The sequence below is a fragment of the Brachypodium distachyon genome, chromosome 1, assembly GCF_000005505.3.
Source record: "Brachypodium distachyon strain Bd21 chromosome 1, Brachypodium_distachyon_v3.0, whole genome shotgun sequence".
NCBI lineage: Eukaryota > Viridiplantae > Streptophyta > Magnoliopsida > Poales > Poaceae > Brachypodium > Brachypodium distachyon.
This window is the reverse complement of record NC_016131.3, coordinates 34388106-34408834: the sequence shown is the minus strand read 5'-3', so window position 1 is coordinate 34408834 and position 20729 is coordinate 34388106. Positions and strand designations below refer to the sequence as shown.

Here is a 20729-nt window from a genome sequence, read left to right as displayed (position 1 = left end):
TTGAAGCAGCGCCCGACAAGGTCGGTGAGCTCCTCCCTGACCACCGTCGCCGCGAGCGGTGCCAAGTTGTGGTGGCGCTTGCGCGGCTTGCGCTGGCTCAGCCACGGCCCCCCATCATGGTCGGCCTGACCCCCCTCGGCCGCAGCAGCCGGAACGATGACCGAAGCCAACCGTCGAACACCTTGCGGGCGTGGGGAGGCTGCAGGGTCTATCTCCATGGAATCCTCGGACGGAGTCCCGCAGCGCAGCACCTCACAGTAGGAACGAGGCTACTCCTTGCCGTCGGAAGAGGGCGCCGGCGACTCCCGCCAGCGCAGCTCCTTCGTCGACGGCCGGGAAGGGGCCCCTGGCGAGATCTCCATCGAGCGAGAATCAGAGAACATGGGAAGAGAGAGGGGCGAGAGGGAGACGGAGGGAGGCCGAGAGAGGGTGGTCGCCGACGCCGGAGTGGCGGTGGCGGTGGTTGCAGCCCTAGCCGCCTAACCCGTCGCGAGAGCTATTTTCAGAAAACCCCCTCATGTACCTTCTCCTGCAGAGTCAATTGGACCAGCTCTGGGTTTTTCAGGTTTAATCTGATCACTAGCAGCCTGTCTGCGCCCCTGGGCGGACGGGCCAAAGCGGGGATCTTGTGTATAAAATGCACCACACTAAGTAATAGCCGACATAATTCTAAAACATGTTAACTGGGCACAAAATTTGTTTTACTCAGCTTGTATTGCACAAAAGGAATCCCAGGGTCTTGGAGAAGCAAGAAGCCATACACCCGGGGTACTAAGCACAACGATGTACAAATCCATACATAGTTCAACAACTCATAGAATAAAACAAAACATCGTCAGACATAGGAGTTGAAATTGTGAGGAAGGTTACAGAGGAAACTGAGAGCCCCATAGTTAGATTTGAAGCTCCTAAAAAATATATGGAAAACTCAAGAATAATGTGAACATCTTATACATGTATGCATTTCATCAAATAGGTTGCCTGCGGTAACTCATCAACTTGGTCTGGGCGCTTGCTCCAGAATATCTAGCCGTTGCTCCTTGTAAATGCTACCAATTCATAGTTCACAAATCGTGAGAAGAACCAAAGAAAGAAACAAAGTCTAGCTTCTCAGTCACCCAATTTCATCTCACAAAAACATACCATTTGCATATTGTACAATATAACGTGTTTAATCTTCTAACACTGACCTTCCTTCATATTGCGACAACCATCCCAAGTAAGCTGCTCCAACATTGATGCAAAAGGATTGTAGAGATCATCCACAGAGTTGACTGTGTACGCCTTATAGGAACAATCTCTGCATAGCCAAATTCAAACTGCAAGTGAGGACAACCTCATGGAAGCTGTAAATCGACCCATAGCACTGGCAATGCAGCTTCTGATAGCATATGCAACTAATTGTCCCTAACACAGTTAGATTCAGATCATTAGATTAATATTATGCTACTACTGAATATTACATGATTGTCTGAAGTAACAGAAAGCAGCAGTCCAAAATATATCATGTATTACATGTCATTCTTAGACCACCCTAAGTGTGTTATGTATGCAACATTATTGGTCAAAATTGTAATTTATAGCTATCCTGTGTAAGGAGAACATATTTTTGGGTAAAATGTACTGTTTCCGTAATCAGCTTGTCACAAGGGTTCAGAATGAATAGTATCATTCGAATTGTTAAGGTCCTACTCAGATCCCATAATCTGCTCGTTAAAAATGTTTGGGTAAAATGTACAGCTTCATGACTAGTGAAAGCAGAATGGTAAACTCAATGTTGCGCTTACTTGTAAAGCCATGCAGCAGAAGGGTAACCTATTCCCATCAATCCTGTCCTCGAACGCACTCCATGGACAAAGCGCATACTGCACACCTCTGCGAAAGCAGTTACAGCTTCCTGCACAAATATAAACCAGAATAGAGGATTCAACAAATGATCAGGATGTGCTCATAAAACTGGCTATAAAATATCCTAAAAATAGAATTATTGCTACTGGAACAGGCACCTACACAGGTCATTACCACTGGAATTTCAACTAAAACTATCTCTATTTACCAATTTTATTTACAAGGGCATAGATGCTAAAGCGATTGTGGAGATTTATACGATTTTCATTTTTTTCACATAAAAAGGAGAAACAAAGGAAATGTTATGATAATTTAAATAAAGCAACTCCTGCTCAAAAGTACAAACACATCAATGTATTTAAACTGATCGAGCCATTGTTTAAATAGATAGATGATACATAGAAACGGATCAAGGCATTATCAGTTTTTTCTATCATTTGATTCTCATTCTCTCCTTGCAGAAGCACATGTGTAAGATCCGTCACACATATCCGAGCTATATGAAAACCCACGACCTATAACTTAATTTAGGATATACTGCTACATGTGAGATTCTCAAGTTTACGGACCGGAGTTGCATATCTGTTCAAATTCAAAGACAGTAATGCCAGTCTGTGTGGTTGATAATTGTTTTATGCACAGAACTGTGACATCTAAGTAATTAGAAAATATTCGCAAACTCCAGTAAAACTCATAGTTCCTAGGCAGCAGCATTATGTAGTAATCCTCCCACGAAACCCGGCCATAGTAAAAGTTCCTCTGATCAAATTTCCCCAAGTACAATGCAGATCGATCGAATCTTCGAAACCAATTAAATGGCACAATGCATCAGTAGCAATTATCAAAACCTAAACCTGATGGGTTCGTTGCATGGAAAACAAAAAATTTCCTACGAGATGTGCGGAAGAAACCCAAGATCATATCTAGTAGATGTAAGTAACGAGAGTGATAATGAGCATCATACCCTCGTAGACCACAAAGCGTTACGATCACGGGATCGTTGTTGGCGTAGTGGTACTGTCGATGAGATCAATCTCAATGCCGAAGGTATGGCACCTCCTTGGTATCCACACGTACGGCTTGATGTCGTCTCCTCCTTCTTGATCCAGCAAGATGATGGAGAGGTTGACGAGATCCTGGCAGCACGACGGTGTGGTGTAGGATATGGTGGAGAACTCCGCGGGCAGAGCTTCGCTGCGCACGGGAGAGAAGGAGAGGGGTTCAGGAGAGAGAGATCCAGCTGAGGGCTTTGTGTTCAAGGTTTGTCCCTCCTCCAAGAAGAGGCTAGGGCCGGCTAGGGGAGTCCCAGAAAGATTCCTCCTTCTGCCCGGCCTCCCCCCACGTACGTGACTTCCACCGTACGGTGGAGAGTCCCCGGGTTTCCTCTCTTTCCCCTAACGGGCCTAGGCCCATTAGAAGATAACTAATTAGATTGCTCTAATTAATTACTATAGAGGCCCAATTAAATTCTCAGGAATATTCTGGAAAATTGCAGAACCTTTTGAGAACTTCCGGAACCTTCTAGAACATTCCAGGTCCATACCGGAAAATATCCCGAAATTTTCCAAAACCCTGAAACAACTTTCCCATATATAATTATTTATCTCTGGACCATTCCGAAGCTCCTCGTGATGTCCTGGATCCCATCCGAGACTCCGAATCATAATTCGATATCACCATCTTTTATCTCATCAAACCCTAGCGACATTAAGCGTTAAGTGTGTGACCCTACGGGTTCGAGAACATGTGGACATGACCAAGACACCTCTCCGTTCCATAACCAATAGCGGGACCTGGATGTCCATAATGGTTTCCACATATTCCACGAAGATCTCATCGGTTGAACCACGATGTCGAGGATTCAATTAATCCGGTATCCAATTCCCTTTGTCTCGCGATATATTACTTGCCTGAGATTTGATCGTCGGTATCACCATACCTAGTTCGATCTCGTTACCGGCAAGTTCTCTTTACTCGTACCGCAATATAATATCCCCGTGACTAAACACATTAGTCACATGCTTGCAAGCTCATTAGAATGTTATATTACCGAGATGGCCCAGAGATATCTCTCCGTCACATGGAGTGACAAATCACAGTCTTGATCCATACAACCCAACAAGCACCCTCTGAGATACCTGAAGAACACCTTTATGATCACCCAGTGACGAGATGACGGTTGATGTCCACAAAGTATTCTTCCGGTACTAGGCAGTGGCATGATCTCATGGTCTAAGGAAATGATACTTGACACAGTAAAAGCATTAGCAATTTAAACTTAAGTGACACGATCAAAAGGTATGCTTAGGTTTGGGTTATTTCATCACATCATTCTCCTAATGATATGACCTCGTTAATAAATGACAACACATGTCTATGGTTAGGAAACGTTAACCATCTTTTAATCAACGAGCTAATCTAGTAGAGACGTATTAGGGACACGATATTTGTTTATTTATCCACACGTGTATTTAGTTTTCTGTTAATACAATTATAGCATGAATAATAAACATTTATCAAGAACAAAGAAATCTGATAATAACAAATTTATTACTGACTCTAGGGCTTATTTCCAACAAAACCTTGCAATCGTAAGATAAAATCTGTATAACAAGAACAAGAACGTCAGTACGTGAACACAGAGCAATAAAAAATATTAAAGGGAGCCAGAGGTATTGTGATCTTTGTGACCACCGCTAACCTCGCTGATAATCATTTACTAATTCAATATTTCCCAATTAAACTCCATAGGCTAAAACGTAATGACTTCGTCTGTTTATACTCCTATACTTCATCCGTCCAACCAAGGATGTCTCAATTTTGACTAAATTTGAATGCATCTATACACTAAGTCATGTTTAGATACATTCAAATTTTGACAAACTTAAGACATCTTTTGTTGTACGAAGGGAGTATATGAATATTAATTTCTTCTGCAGGTTTAAGCATAGGCCTGATTAGCGGTGGGTCAATTCTTTTGCTTCTGGCGCTTGCTCCTCCTTTCATAACACGCAAAATCAAGCTGGTCAGAGTAAACAAACTGAAAGAAAGATGTTTCAAGCAAAACCATAGGCTGTTGCTGCAAAAATAAATATCACAAGATACAGATTTTGGTGAAAGGATGATCATTCCTTTGTTCGATCTAGAGAAGGCCACAAACAATTTTGATAGAACTCATGAGGCTGCCAGGACACAGAAGTACAAAGCAGAAACTCCAATGCAAGTTACCTTAACTGCCTGCAAGGCCAGCACTTTTGAGTTTGTTGTCAAGTCACCCTCAGTTTCGTGGTTTCTCAAGAAAGCTGCAAGCAGTCGGCCAGGCCACAACGTGGTGTCGTCTCTGTCGCTCCGTCATGTTTATGAGATTGCAAAGCTGAAGCAGTCTGATCCATTTTGCAAGCACGTGTCGCTCGAGGCCTTGTGCAAATTAATCACCGATGCTCGTGGCGCGTGCCGCCGCTGCCCCACGCCGCCGCGCAACTGGCCGGAGGGAGGAAGTAGGGGAGAGGGAGAGCGGAGGGAGATAGAGGGACCCGGGTGGAGGAGGAGGTCGCGGCGACCTCGAGGAGGAGGTGGCCGCTGCTGCCTCGCCGTCAGGCTATGGAGGTATGTAGATTTGTGAGCTGAAGTACATCGGGCTATCGGAGGCGAGCCCAGACACCGTCAGGCGCAACAGTTCCCTGCCTAGTGCCTACGATGGCCACGTCAGCGGTCAAACAAAGGTCAAACTTGCATAATCAGGTTTAAACTGTCCTAAATGTGCCAGGTCAGACCCGAAATCGCTAAGTCGGGAGATTTATCTGGTATTAGGAATTTCAAGGTTAAAAATAAACGGTTTTTGACTTTAAGTGGCTATGCGTCCCAAGAGATACATTTGAGGGTGAAATATGAACTTCTTTCTTAATGAAATTCATTAGGAAGAACAGGCCAACAGTTATTCCAGGCCCATCTAACATTTTTCGTGGTCAGCGGCTGGCGGGGTAGGCGACATGCTAGCAGTTGCTCCTGGAAAATCAGCCTATTCCAGCTATCGGCTTCCACACCGCAGCCCGGCCGGGGGTAGTCGACATGCATTTGGTCCTGGAAAATCATCCCAGATTTCGGCCCGCATGTCCAGAATGTGGGCCTTCCACCAGCGAGGCCTCGGCCTGCTGCACCCGGAGCCGTTCAGTGGTAGCTGTGTACTCTGTTCTAAAAAAAACTGTACTCCGGTGTACGTGAAAAATTAAGCAATTTCGAGAATAACAAATCAATGATTAATTCCATAATATAGATCATGACGACAGTAGCAACTAGAAGATGCATCTCGAATATACTAGAGGTATTCAATAGCACAATCAACAATAGTATAATCTCGCAGATCATAGCTAAGCAGTAGATCGAAGCGTCGTGCACCCGCCGATTCGAGGAGGTAGACGACCCGTTGTTGCTGGGAACTGAGCAGTCGCGTGGAGCGCTTCTCAAAAACATTATTCTCCCTCCCCCGTACAGGATCACAAAGGCGAAAGATTCTGGAGACCTGCTCTCCCGATCGCTGGTGCACGCCGGCGCTCGGGATGGAATAGACTATGACGACAGCGCAAAAGCGAGAGACAAGCAAAACCCTAACTCGGTTGTGTTGCGTACCGATCGGAGGGACAGGGCGGCTGTATATATAGTCGCACATGTATAGGTTGGTTCGGTTTAGGAAACCTGAACTGACCACAAAATCTGCACGCGTCCGTAACAGATTCCAAAAATATCTCGCGTGCGTGAAAAAAAGATAGGAAGCTCAGCCCCGCGCCGCACCGATCCGGCACGGCTCGGCCTCGAACTCGAACTCGATCCACAAAATGCGGCGCACGCCCACATCGTGACGAGGCGAGGCGAGGCGAGCAGAGGAGGAGCGCGCGTGGGGTTTTCCTTGCTCACTTGCTCAATAGGTGAGAAGCAACATTCCTTATATGTTGGTCTCATTCACTCTAAACTAGTAAGGTGGGACTATTCTCATTTCCATTCCCCCCATCCCACTTCATGAATGGGGCTTTGAGATTTTTCAGAATTATTAAACTTGGGCTTGGGCTGATCAGGCCTACCAAATTCTAACAATCTTCCACCAGATCTCAAATACCCATTTAGAGATTTCCCCGTTCCTGCTATTTGTTTATATACTAGTGTTTCATCAAAGACCGTTAAGTTGAACTTCTGCCTGCAACTTTAAGTTATATCCATCCACACTCACAATGAACTAAGCCTTGAATTGCTAGCTGGCGTGAAATAGATTTCATTCAAAATCAACCAATACTGGGCTATTAGTAGTCTACCCCGGGGGTGGAGCATATGCGTCGTACGCTGAGGTCTTTTCATGAGTTACTAGAGATCACCCAAATCTCATAGACTGCGACGTTAGACGGTCGGACTCATATAGGTATGTTCTTTCAAAAATACTCTGTACGACAGCATCTTTCGCTACTCATAACCGCAATGAACACATTAAGTCATGTCGCCAACCTGCCTTACAGCAATTTGAGAGTCGCACATTTTCACATAGAGAGGGTTACAATATACTCTCTTCTGTTATATCGATAGCTTCGTTCTTCCCAGATTCTACTTCACGGGATCTCCAATCACATAGGTTGGGTTACCACTATGGCACAACGTTCATGAGTCTTAACCCCATCTCCCTTGATGCACTCTCTATCACATTACGTGATAGTCCCTTGGTAAAAGGATCTGCCAGGTTTTTCTCTGTCTGAATATATGTAACAGTTATCGCTCCGGAGTTTTTCAATTTCCTGACAGACTGCACACGTCTCCTCACGTGTTTTGATGACTTCGCATTTTCCTTTGAACTGTTCACTTTAGTAATAACCGTTTGATTATCACAGTTCATCAGAATGGCTGGTACTGGTTTTTCAACCACCGGCAAGTCCATCAAAAGATCTCTCAGCCACTCTACCTCAAAAGTGGCTGTATCTAAAGCAGCAAGCTCTGCTTCCATAGTTGACCTCGTCAATATGGTCTGTTTACAAGATCTCCATGATAGTACACCACCACCAAGTATGAAGGCATACCCGATTGTGGTGTAGAGGTCATATGCTTCAGAGATCCAGTTCGAATCACAATATCCCTCGAGCACAGCTGGATGCCCTGAATAATGTATTCCATAACTTATCGTCCTTTTAGATAGCGCAATATCATTTCTAGTGCACGTCAATGATCTATGCCCGGGTTTGACGTGAACCTACTCAATTTGCTCACAGCAAAAGAGATATCAGGACTCGTAGCTCTAGCTAAGTACATAAGGGAACCGATTATTTGAGAGTATCTCAATTGATCTTTCCCTTCTCCATTGTTCTTTCTGAGTATCATGCTGGAGTCATACAGTGTTGGTGAAGTTTTGCTGTCTGTAAAAGCGAAGCGACTCAAAACCTTCTCAACATAGTGGGATTGCAATAAAATAATTCCACTCTCATGCTTAACCAGCTTAATGTTGGAAAATTGCCTACAATAAGGTTTTTGGAATGTTGGAAAATTAAGTAATTTCTAGAATAACAAATTAATCATTAATTCCATAATATAGATCATGACGAGAGTACCAACTAGCACATGCATCTCGAATATACTAGAGGTTTTCAACAGCACAATCAACAATAGTATAATCTCGCAGATCATAGCTAAGCAGTAGATCGAATCACGGTGTACGTACTGTTGCGGTGGAGAGGAAGCCGTTGCTGTTGTGTTCGCTTGACGAAGTTGTTGACAAAAAAGAAGAAGGCGCGTCACGCACAGGATCACAAAGGCGAAAGGTTCCGGAGACCTGCTCTCCTCGCTGGTGCACGCCGACGCTTGGGATGGAGTAGACTACGACGACGGCACAAAAGCGAGAGACAGGCGAAACCCTAACTCAGTTGTGTTGCGTATCGATCGGAGGGACGGGGCGGCTGTATACATAGTCACGCAGGTATATGTCGGTTCGGTTAGGGAACCTGAACCGACTCCACAAAATCTGCACGCGTCCGTAACAGATTTTCCAAAAATACCTCGCGCGCGTGACAAAAAGATAGGAAGCCCAACCCGCACCGACTCAGCACGGCTCGGCCTCGAACTCGATCCACGAGCAGCGCGCGTGTCGTGGCGAGGCGAGCGGAGGAGGAGGAGCAGGCGTGGAGATTTCTCTTACTCACTTGTTCAATAGGTGAGAAGAAACATACCTTATATGTTGGTTTTACTCACTCTAAACTAGCAATGTGGGACTATTTTCTTTTCCACTCCCGTCATCACACTTCATGAATGGATTTTTGATATTTTCAGAATTATTAAAACTTGGGCTTGGACCATGAAGCCTACCAAATTCTAACATTGTATCGTGAGTTTGTGACCCGCAAAAGTGATCTCCATCCCGGATATCGGGAACGATGAATCAGCTGAGAGAAGGATCTGAACCAGCAGTAAACACCGTCAGCAAGGACACGACACGCCACCGAGTACCCCTCCTCTCTGTCTTCGCAATAAGAAATTCTGTGCTAGCCCCGTAACCACCTTTTTGGCGTGTGCATGTGTTCCCATGGTCAAAAAATGATCAAGGTTGTTACGTTCCGTTACGTTACGATTACCATGCATGCACTTTCCATCTTTCCTTTTTGACCAGCTGGGCCAATGAAAAGCGGCTCTCTTTTTGACTGGCTCCATGACGACCGAGTACGGCGCTTTGTCCCGTGACGATTGGTCGAGGCTCGTCGAGGTGCTGCGCTTTCTGCCAACACCCTAGTGTGCCCGTGTCAGACGGGTGTCGTCGATCTCTCGATCCATCGGCTACTGGTCAAGTGTGTGGCTGCCTGCACAAGCTTTGCAGTGCAGCCATGCATGCCACACGCCTCGCCTGTCGCTAGCCAATGCCGCAAGGATTATGTTTCCTTTGTCGTTTTCCACAATGTTAATTTTGCTTCCCGTTTCTTTTTTTTTGTCGATTCGAAATAGTACGTAGGGTAAACTTTTGATTGTCGGCATGCAGGATTTTTCTTACTCTCTTATGCCTAAATTACTTGTCGAAATACTACATGTATCTAGACGCTTTTACATATAGATACATTTATATTTGGACAAATTTGAGACAAGTAATAACGGTCGGAGGGAGTAAGTTACTATTAACACTAAGTGCAAGGAATTTGAAGAACTTGGCATGTCTACTTTAACTTTTGAATCAATGCCTACCTCTGACTTGAGGATGTTTAGCGGGTATAAACTAAAACCACGAAAAGAATTGAGGATCGGACTGACGAGTCTGACAGTGTTGCCGTTCGTCAATAACAAATTCAGTGGAAATCACCCACTTACGGACTTCTTCGATAGCTAGGGTGCCGGTTTCATAGACAGTGTCAATGACTCCATTCACATACAAACAACAATGTGAAATTGATTCTGATTCTGATAGAGCTATCAGCGGTGACGCATGCCATCAACTCGTGTCGGTGAAAGAAACGCTGATCAGGTTCTCTAAAACTTAATTTATCTTTTTGGTTAGACTTCTCTGTAATGTTGTAGTCCTTGTTCTTTCTGGAGAGAAAAATCGTTCAAGTAGATGTACCCTACCAGCTGGGCAGCGTAGGCACAGAAAAGAACGCTTGACTGTTGACCTTAAGGCTTAGGTCCCATTGAATCGCTCGATGGTCTCTATGGATCCTTCTACTTTAACTGTATTTTCCACAGAGCTAGAATAAAGAAATACTCTCATTTTCATAGCTGGATAAACAAATTTAGATAGAGTGGCCTGATAATTTTTGGTTATCAGCCTTATAATTACCTTTTTTATTAATTAATAAAATTTGCAGTAGATCATCTACTGTTTGTCCTCAAAAAACTTTAACTGTATTTGTTTCCATCTCAACTCAAGTCATTTTTGCATCACTATATATAGGCAGGACTAAACAGGAACCTACCTTAAGAGTTCCTGTCTAACTTAAACAGGAACTATTCCCCTGTTTAGAGCATCCCCGACTCGACCACTCCCGATCCTGAGAAACAGACCACCCCGATCCCAACCACCTCCTTCCCCACCCGACGCGGGCGAGCGAGCAGCGGCGGAGGCCGATGCGAGGGAGCCCGCGGCGGCCGCCCCGCGCCGCCCACCTCCTTCCCGCCGGTGCGGCCGAGCGAGCGAATGATGCAATCTAAAAAGGACGGACAATATTTTTACAATTGTGTTTGAACCGCTTGTCGGAATGATGCAAGTAATACGGCGTTGTAAAGCTATGAACCAGGCGCACCTTTTTCGTATATAATGTTTTTGCTAATTCTTAACGGTTTAAGAGCAGTTTGCAAATTACCGTCCGCCGGATTACGACCAAACAAAAACCAGCGGACGGTATTTCTACGATATATTTTGAAGCACTTGTCGGAATGATGCAAATGATACGGCGTTGGAAAGCTATGAACTAGGCACAACTTTTTCGTGTATAAAGGTTTTGCTAATTCCTTACGGTTTAAGAGCAGATTTCGAATTATCGTCCGCTGTTCGAAACCGTCAGGAAGTTCATAGGGTATAAACGAGGAAGATATAAGCGGCGGAGGTTCAGAGACCGCCGGAAAGTTCACAGTCTATAAAAGGAAGTTCACTCGTGTATCGATGGAAGTTCAGAACGTTCACGCCCGTCGACCTCCTTGTTCTCTAACGTGGGCAAAAATTACAGTCGGCGGAGCTTCAGAGACTGTCAGGAAGTTCACTCGTGTGTCACAGTTTATAAAATGGAAGTTCACTCGTGTGGTCGATATAACTTCAGAACGTTCACGCCCGTAGACCACAGTTATAGGCATGGTACGCTGGGAAGTTCACATTGGCTTTTAGGGACGTTCACGTATGCAGATTGAGAAGTTCACTAGCTAATTTTCATGAGAGTTTACTTGTACAGAAGTTCAGATGCCCTATCATGGGAGTTCGCTCGTACAAACCGAGAAGTTCACTAGCTAGTTTTCATGGGAGTTCACTTGTTTAGACTGAGAAGTTCAGATGCCCTTTCATGGAAGTTTCGTTTGTTTAGACTGAGAAGTTCACTAGTTAGTTTCATGGGAGTTCGCAAGTTTTATTTGGGAAGTTCACTAGCTGGCACGCTGCAAAAACAGGGGTGTAGTAGCCTTGTTAATCTGAATTTGCAAAACTTCCTCACCAAAAATCTTGTACTAGGGAAGTTCACGGTCTATAAAATAAGAAGTTCACACTTGTATTTAGGAAAGTTCAGTACATTCACGTCCGGACACCTCCTCCTTCTCCGGCACGGGCAAAATATTACAGCCGACGGAGGTTCAGACACCGTCATGAAGTTCACGGTCTATAAAATGAAAGTTCACTCGTGTATCGATGGAAGTTCAGAACATGCACGTCGTGTTGCCGCGTAGGATGTACTGATTTTTCTTCGTGTTTCTCAAACTTTTTCGGATTTGCACAAACGATATACCATTGGAAAGCTATTGAAAATCCGCAGCTTTTTCATATGTAATGTTTTCCAAATTCCCCACGGTTTAGGAATAATTTCAAAAATACCAAAATCGGATCAATCTAAAAAGGACGGACAGTATTTTTTACGATTGTATTTGAACCGCTTGTCGGAATGATGCAGGTAATACGGCGTTGGAAAGCTATGAACCAGGCGCACCTTTTTTGTATATACCGTTTTTGCTAATTCTGTACGGTTTAAGATCAGATTTTAAATTACCGTCCGCACAGACCACCCATACTACGTGCGCGTGCAGAGTATAGCGCAGCGAGGGAAAGTTCACATCCGCATAAGCGGAAGTTCAGTCGTGCGGGCGTGAGGGTTCGCTTTGTTCCCCACACACATATATATACATATATACACATATGTCTATATATGAATATGTGTATATATATGTGTGTGTGTATATGTATATATATGTGTGTATATATGTATATATATGTGTCTATGTATATATCTACGTATATATATATATCTATGTATATATACATATGTATATATGTATGTATGTATATATATATATGTATGTATGTATATATATATGTATGTATGTATGCATATGTATGTATATGTATATGTATGTATATGTATATGTATGTATATGTATATATATATATATATATGTATAGGTATATATATGTATATGTATATGTATATGTATATGTATATGTATATAGATATATATGTATATGTATATACATATGTATATGTGTGTGTATATATACATATGTATATGTATGTATATATATACATATGTATATATATATACTCTAAGCGAGGCCATCCAAGATAAGTTGACTCGTCGTAAATGGGTGCGCCAGTAAACACGCTCACAATAATCCAATAAACATCGTCATCGTGTGCTAGACTGCGAGCTCACCGTTTTTTCTGCGTTCGTTTTCAGTGTAAAGACAGCAATATTAAGTGCTGACTCTGTTTCTAATTATAAGAAGTTCTAGATTTATACAAGTCAAACTTCATTAAGTTTCAAACAAGTTTATAATTTTTTTTACCAACATCTAGAACTGGAAATTAGCTTTAGTAAATTTATCATTATATGTTTTGATAGTATACCCATTTGATATTGTTTCATAGATTTTTTTTTTATAAACTTGTATTTAGGAACGGAGAGAATACTTTTTTAAAAAAAAAGGGGGAGCACCCCGGCCTCTGCATCAATCGATGCACACAACCATTTTATTACGAAGTTATAAAAGTCTCACACTCACATATCAGAGAACGTAGATACAAAAATGAGCCAACGGAATAAGATCAACATAGCGAGTCTATACATCTAAAAGTCGACTAATACACCTCCAACCAGCCCGGCTGAAGATATCCTGAGATAGCAGCTCCAAACGGTTGCATCCAATATCTAAAGGTTCCCGTTGATGTGCAGGTAGTAGGAATGACCAGAGACGAATCCAGTCGGTGGCTTTGAAGATGACCTGCAAAAAATGAGGAACTCTGGATCGATCAAAAAAAATATTATTTCTGCAGTTCCAAATAGCCCAACAGAAAGCCGAAACTCTCATTAGAATATGAGCTTTAGTACTTTTCTCAACCCCGTTTAGCCAATTCCCAAACATATTAGTAATCGATGTCGGTGGAGGGATATTAAACGCAATAAAATAATGCGCCAGACAATACGAGCAAAAGGACATGAAAGAAAAAGATGTTGAATTGTCTCATCAAAGTCGTAGAAACAACATTTTAAACTCCTTTCCCAATTTCTCTTAGCAAGATTATCTTTCGCCAAAATAACCTTACGATCAAGAAACCACATGAAAATCTTCACTTTTAGCAGTATTTTTAATCTCCACAAGTATTTCCGATGAAAAGCCGTGTGGCCCTCCATAAAATCTGCGTACATGGACTTTACCGAAACAATACCTGAAGGGGAGAGATTCCAGACAAATCTATCATTATCCCTAGTAAAATGAACCAGCATAAGGCGTTGTACCAAATGTAACCAACGCAACCATCTATCACCCGATAAGTTCCGTCTGAAACTAATTTTCAAAGGAACCGTCGTGAAGACTGTGGCAATAGTAACGTTTTTGTGCTGCACAATCCGGTAACTAGATGGGTATTGAAAAGCAAGAGGTGAATCGTCTAACCAGTTATCTTTCCAGAAACAAATTCCGGTCCCATCGCCAAGGACAAACATACATGATTAAAGAATTCATCCTTAACTTTCATGAGTCCTTTCCAGAAATGAGAGTCCGTTGAGGCGGCTTGGGACAGAATGGTAAAGTGCAAATATTTGTTTTGAATCAACTCTTGTCACATCCCATCTTCATTAAATAGTTTGAACTACCATTTGCTGAGAACCATTTGCTGAGAAGACACTTATTTTTAACCTCCAGTAGTGAATCCTGACAAGTTCCCTTTTCGTGGAGAGTGGAACAAGTTAATCAACAACTACTAGCACGTACGCCCATCTGGGAGAAAATATAGGTAAACATGGTTAGCTAGCTCAAGCCGGAAAAGAAAAACCGGGAGAAATAGAAGCGATCGATCAACCCCATCTCGCAAATTATTGCAATCTCAAGGGAGGTGATGATTTGCAGCAGTAACTAGAATGGCCTCATGGTAGGCCATTTGTTATTCGATCACCGAAATTTCAGCAGTTTTCGATCTTGGCTGTGAGCTCTGTTTTATCGACGGAAGCAGTAAAGAAAAGTTAAAACGTGGGATACTGTGAGGTTTCGAGCAGGCTCGTACTTCCGATGGAGACGTTGCTTCTGAGGTGCCGGCACAGAGAGCTGTCATCTAGCTAGACCTGTCGATCGAGCTTGTTCTCGGTCCTGTAGACTTGCTCGTGGATTGAACGATCTCAGACGAATAACCAGGTAATATTCGAGAAACATTGTACTAAGCGGCAACTGCTCTAAAATGAGCATATCTCGGTTCCTCGTTCTGCTCGTTCTCGTGTGCGGTCCAGGACGTGGGGGCACCTAGCAGGCCTCTTTGTTCGGCATGATTTTCACAGCGTTGTAATAGAAAAAAGGGTTAAATCGTTAAAGTCATTTCGAATATTACTGCAAAATTGACTGAATGTTTAATTATACATAAAAAGGAACACAGAAATATTACCAAGAGGATGGAGTGGAAGGAACTTTTTTTCTATTAGATCTATTGCAAATGAATCTAATGAAAAATAACTATTTGCGCGCATTCTCACGAATCAAAGCCACATAGGAGAAATTCTTAAGGATTAGAATTTTCCAAAATTTCCGAATACAAAATTTGGTGATCATAGGTTTAAAATTTGAATTATTCTCCAGGGTTTTCCAAATCTAGAAAATCATGTATATTGATTATTTGAGGGCTTACATAAAAGTCATATATCATGAAAATTTGCATAGGCTCGTAATATATATAAATGAGATTTCCAAAAAGAATTCATGGTCATTGGAGAAGTATTTATAGCCGTTGCTTCAAAAGGTCTAAAATTCAGGGTTTATAAGGCGTTTATAAAAAAATCTTAGCCATTTTTATATGCAAAATTAATTTAATGAAATGTTAGTGATTCTTAATTAAGATTTACAATCCTTACAGTTAACTAGGTTGACGATATCGACAAAACTTAGCAGGATTAGCTGCGGTAATATGGTTAGGGTATGTACAATGAGGTGATGCCAGTTTTTTCTTAGCAAAGACATGTCCATATATGATAAACTTTCATATACATGCAAGGGCTCTAATTGAAAAGACGTGACGTCTGACATGCGGGACCCACATGTAAGAAATGATGTCAAATGTGCTTAGACCGTTATTTTGGATGAAGTGAGACAATTGGACACAAAACGTGTGTTTTGCGGACAAGTTAGCAAAAATGGAGGCTCGTTAAGAAGCCTACCTCAAAACCGGTGGTTATAACCACAGTTATTGAGACTTCTTTTCCACGGAGTCACAACTTTTGCTAATTTGTCCGCAAAACCACATGTCTTATGTCTAATTGTCTCATCTCGCCCAAAATGAATGCTTACATGATTTTGACAGTTTTTCTTATTTAAGTGGGTCCCGTCTGTCAGGCCCCACGTCAGCCAAGAGCAGACCCGACCCGTTAGCCACATCTTTTTCATTCCACCCTCGCCTTTTTCTTTTGTTACTCATCCCCTCGTCTTCTTCTACAAACTCATGAACTACAGCCGTTATAATACTCCTGGATTAATTAGGTGGCATGCATCCCCCTGCAGAGTAGCTCATGCCTCTCTGTCGTGCCGGCGTCGAGGCGAAGGAACGCGGAACGCCAGCGAGCAGAAATCAGGTCAGTTGTGTGTGCCTTCAGATTTTTTGCTGTGTGTGCCACCGCAGCACCGGACGCCCACCACCTATTCGGCGTAATGCGGCACTAGCCCGAACATGAAAACGTCCATGGCCACCCGCGCCGACCGTATGAGCACGGTCCTAGAGGAGGCTCTCCTGCACGTGCTGACCTTCCAGCTGCTCTCCTGCAGGGGATGTAGCCGGCACGGCGGGCGGCGCGGCGAAGGCGGGTGTTCGGGCGCGGGCGGGATGCGCAGGCGGGGCAGCGGCGGCGAGGTCCGGGTCGAGGACACGCCGCCGGAGACGGAGACGACGACCTGCTTCCTGCGCCTGAACCGGCACCCACCGGCTTCGGCAGGCCATGGCGTGCTGGGGCTGTGCGGGCACACGGACACTGACTTCCTGACAATCCTCCGGCAGGACTACCGCGTCGGCGGGCTGCTGCTGCTGCTGCGGGGCGGGCGGTGGCGGACGGTGAAGCCCAGCCCCGGGGCGCTCATCGTTCGTCAACGTCGGCAACCTACTCCAGGCCTGGACCGACTAAGTGACCTCGGCCGGCTTGGACGTCTTGTAGAAGAAGACGAGTGAATCATGAAAAAAAACAGAAAAAGATAAAGGGTCCAAATGAAAAAGACGTGGCTAACGGGTCAGGTCGGGTATTGGTTGACGTGGGGCCTGACAGGCGGGATCCACTTGTAAGAAAAACTGTCAAAATTGTGTAAGTATTCGAGATGAGACAATTAGACGCAAGACCCGTCGTTTTATCGACAAATTAGCAAAAGTTGTGGTTTTGTGAGAAGAAAGCTCCAATAAATATGGTTATGTGAAATTTACTCTAAAACTAATTTCGAGTTGATATGTTTTTTGTTGATATGTGACTCTGATCACCCTAGGCTTCTAGATCATCACGGATGTTCTGAAGAAGGATCTTCTGATGTCTTGAGATATTACTGAACACATGGGCATCATGTTCGCCACCTGAGCATGGTGATGGCGCTCAAACCTTCTGGACAAGAACATTGCATAGCTATCCTCCCACCATTGCCGCGCAGTTGGGGTTGCTGGGTTTAGAGTAAGGAATTGGTGTAGGGTAACTGTTAATCGAGCAGGAGGCCCATAACCGGGCAATGATATGAAGCAGTGAGCGAAGATGCATACGTAGCATGTTCAACTGGCTATTTGCACCATGTTCTGACTTCTGATGACGATGTACGGGTACAATAGGAGTGGAATGCCCCAGTATAGGCTTGCAGTGTATGGAGTATCCCACAGCAAAGTGTACTTGGTATGTAAATGATGAAAGATATGACCTGAAAATGAGGTCGTGTGTCTGTAAGCATGTAACTTCCAACCCGAGGTACGCCGTCATGGCACTTCATGATCTCAACCCGTTAAAACAGTGTCGAACTACACGGACAAATAATGATTGAGATATATAGTCCGAGAAAAAGTACATATGTTCAGTCACCATCAATTAAGTTTGGCAGAGTATACCGAAGGGAGTGGATCTGGTGAAACAAGGTATGATCTATCGGATCGGTAAAGGAAATATGGTTAAAATATGGGAGGATCCCTGGCTGCCAAGAGGCATTACGCGGCGTGTGAGTACTAGTAGGGGTCACATCGTTCTCACCTTGGTGTCGGATTTGATCGACCAGGAGTCTGCAACATGGGACGAAGTTTTGGTTAGGGGCATTCTTCCTGCCGCTGATGCTGAAATCGTACTGAAGATACCAATTTTTGAGGAGTCCGACGATTTTATTGCATGGCATTATGATTCCAAGGGCAGTTTCTCTGTCAAATCTGCGTATAAAGTTCATCTCTATAGCTCTTTGAGGAATGAAAGAGCTGAGTGTTCTGGTGATAATTTGTGGAGGGAGGAAATCTGGATGAAGATCTGGCAATTGGCTTGCCCACCGAAAGTGCATCACTTCTTGTGGAGATTCTGTAAAAACTCCCATCCAATGCGTATGAGGAGTGGAACTTGACACTAGATGTGCTGTATGCCGGAAATATTTTGAGAATGGAAATCATTTGTTCTTCAGTTGCCCAGAAGTGAAGAATCGCTGGAGGGCACTGGAATTGGAAGAGGCTCGTTTGCAGCTTTGTGCTTGTCCATCAGCGATGGAAGTTGGCAGAGTTATCACTCAGCTTCAAAAGGACAAAGCTATTCCTATCGTTGCCTTTTTGTGGTGCTGGTGGAATGAAAGGAACAAGGCAAATAAAGGTGAAGTTTTTTGCTCGGTGGATGAGTTTCAGTTCAAGGTTAGGCACTTTGCCCAAGTGTGGTCTGCTGCATTTTTTAAGGAACATAGTACCGGTGTACACCATGTCAGTTCCTGGCAACGTCCACCGGAGGACTTCATCAAAATAAATATTGATGGGGCGTTTCATGCAAATTCTGGAAGAGGAGGATGGGGCTGGATAGCTCGCGATGGAGAAGGGGACATAATTTTTGCGGCATCTGGTGCTATTGTCCGGGCCTCTGAAGCTCTACAGACGGAGGCGGAAGCACTGATTCGTGGCATATTGACTGCCAAGTTCTACAACGTGCCTTGACTTCGTCGGATTACGACGCGGCTGCGTTGGGTGCAATGTTTAGAGAGGCTAAGTATCTTCTTACTGTAGGCTTTATGGAGTATCGTGTTGTCTTTTGTAACCGAGATTGTAATAAACCAGCGCATGTGCTGGCGACGGTTGGCCCGGCGGGTGTTCAGGCTGGACATAACTTTTGGCTTGACTCGTTCACGAGTGATGTAATCCGTCTCGCGGACGGAGATATTACTATGCCCAGGTTAACGGAAATGCCTGCGTTTCCTAAAAAAAAAAGCTACCATGTTTCATACGGGCTGGACAACAGTTGAGTGTTGTTTCATTCTTCAGATCTTCAGCGACCCTGCAACAATAACTTGAAAAATGTTTGTACTTTCTCCGTCCAACAAAAGATGTCTCAACTTTAACCAAATTTGAATGCATCTATATATAAATCATGTCTACATACATTCAAATTTTGACAAACTTTAGACATATTTTGTTGGACGGAGGAAGTAAGATTCTTTTTTCTCTCCATGCATGGTGTGCATGCCATCTTTCAGAGCTGATTAAAAAAAACCAGGGTCCATCTGTTACCGTAAATCTCGCAATTACTTGCAGGTCATTCTTTTGGCAGACCATTGGATTCGTAACGGCAGGTCTAATGTTTGTAGGATTCTTTTTTCTTATGCATGGTGTGCATCCCATATTTCAGAGCTAATACACAAAAACCAGGGTCCATCTCTAACTGAGTAAATCTCGCAAGTACTTGCATGCCATTCTTTTGGCAGACCATTGGATTCGTAACGACATGTCTATAGTATGCAATGGCACGAAAGCCTTTTTTCTTTCTTTCTAGAATACACCTTCGTTTAAAGTAGAAGTTACCACGACGCAGTTACAAGCTCATAGGGCGGTTACAACTCGGCTACGAGTTATCTCTCCACTCTCTCGGCAATGTGGCAAAGGCGTTCTCTCGAAACAGCCCGGCCCTAGACCAGGCCTCCGCTTCAGTGCCAATAAAACGTAAAAGCTGGACCACATCTACCCTAGCATGATTGAACACAAACCTATTCATGTGCTTCCAGATAGACCAGAAGACGAGCGACGAAGACGTCGCGAAGTCCTTCCGATCCTTGCCGACAAGCAGAATTGATGGCCACTACAATCACGAACGCCTTTTGATACTAGATACAAACTTTTAGAGATGAGAAACAACTCTTAGTGTGGTGGTGGAGTTGTGACTTGTGAGTGCATTACTCTATCCACCAGGGCTCAAATCTTGATGCTCACAGTTATGCTGGTAAGAATTTCCCTTACAATCTTTCCATAAAAAAAATATGTTTAGAGATGGTCGGATGGTCGTTCGGAATTTCTTCAAGCAGTTTGGATGGCATGTTAGCAACCGGCTTTGTGATACATGAGATTATCTACACATGGTTACGATTGTTGGTTGTGTGTATCATTCCAGGCAGAGGAGGCCGAGGGTGCAGGAGAACAACAGCTTTTGAATCGACACTCTTCTCTCTAAAATCCATATATGCGTCACTTAATGTTTATAAATAATTTTATCCTGCTCATTGGTTTGCAACGGTCATTTTGAAA

At 43.7% G+C, this 20729-nt stretch overlaps 2 long non-coding RNA genes across 2 annotated transcripts; one reads left to right on the top strand and one right to left on the bottom strand.

Moving 5' to 3' along the window:
* Positions 1-910: 910 nt before the first annotated feature.
* Positions 911-1860, bottom strand: LOC112270110. The gene is made up of 3 exons (XR_002962438.1): positions 1788-1860; positions 1191-1300; positions 911-1049 (listed from the first exon to the last, which is right to left on the bottom strand). It is a non-coding gene; the product is annotated as an uncharacterized LOC112270110 (long non-coding RNA).
* Positions 1861-16440: 14580 nt separating this feature from the next.
* On the top strand, positions 16441-17421 carry LOC112269916. The gene is made up of 2 exons (XR_002962173.1): positions 16441-16593; positions 16784-17421. It is a non-coding gene; the product is annotated as an uncharacterized LOC112269916 (long non-coding RNA).
* Positions 17422-20729: the final 3308 nt, after the last annotated feature.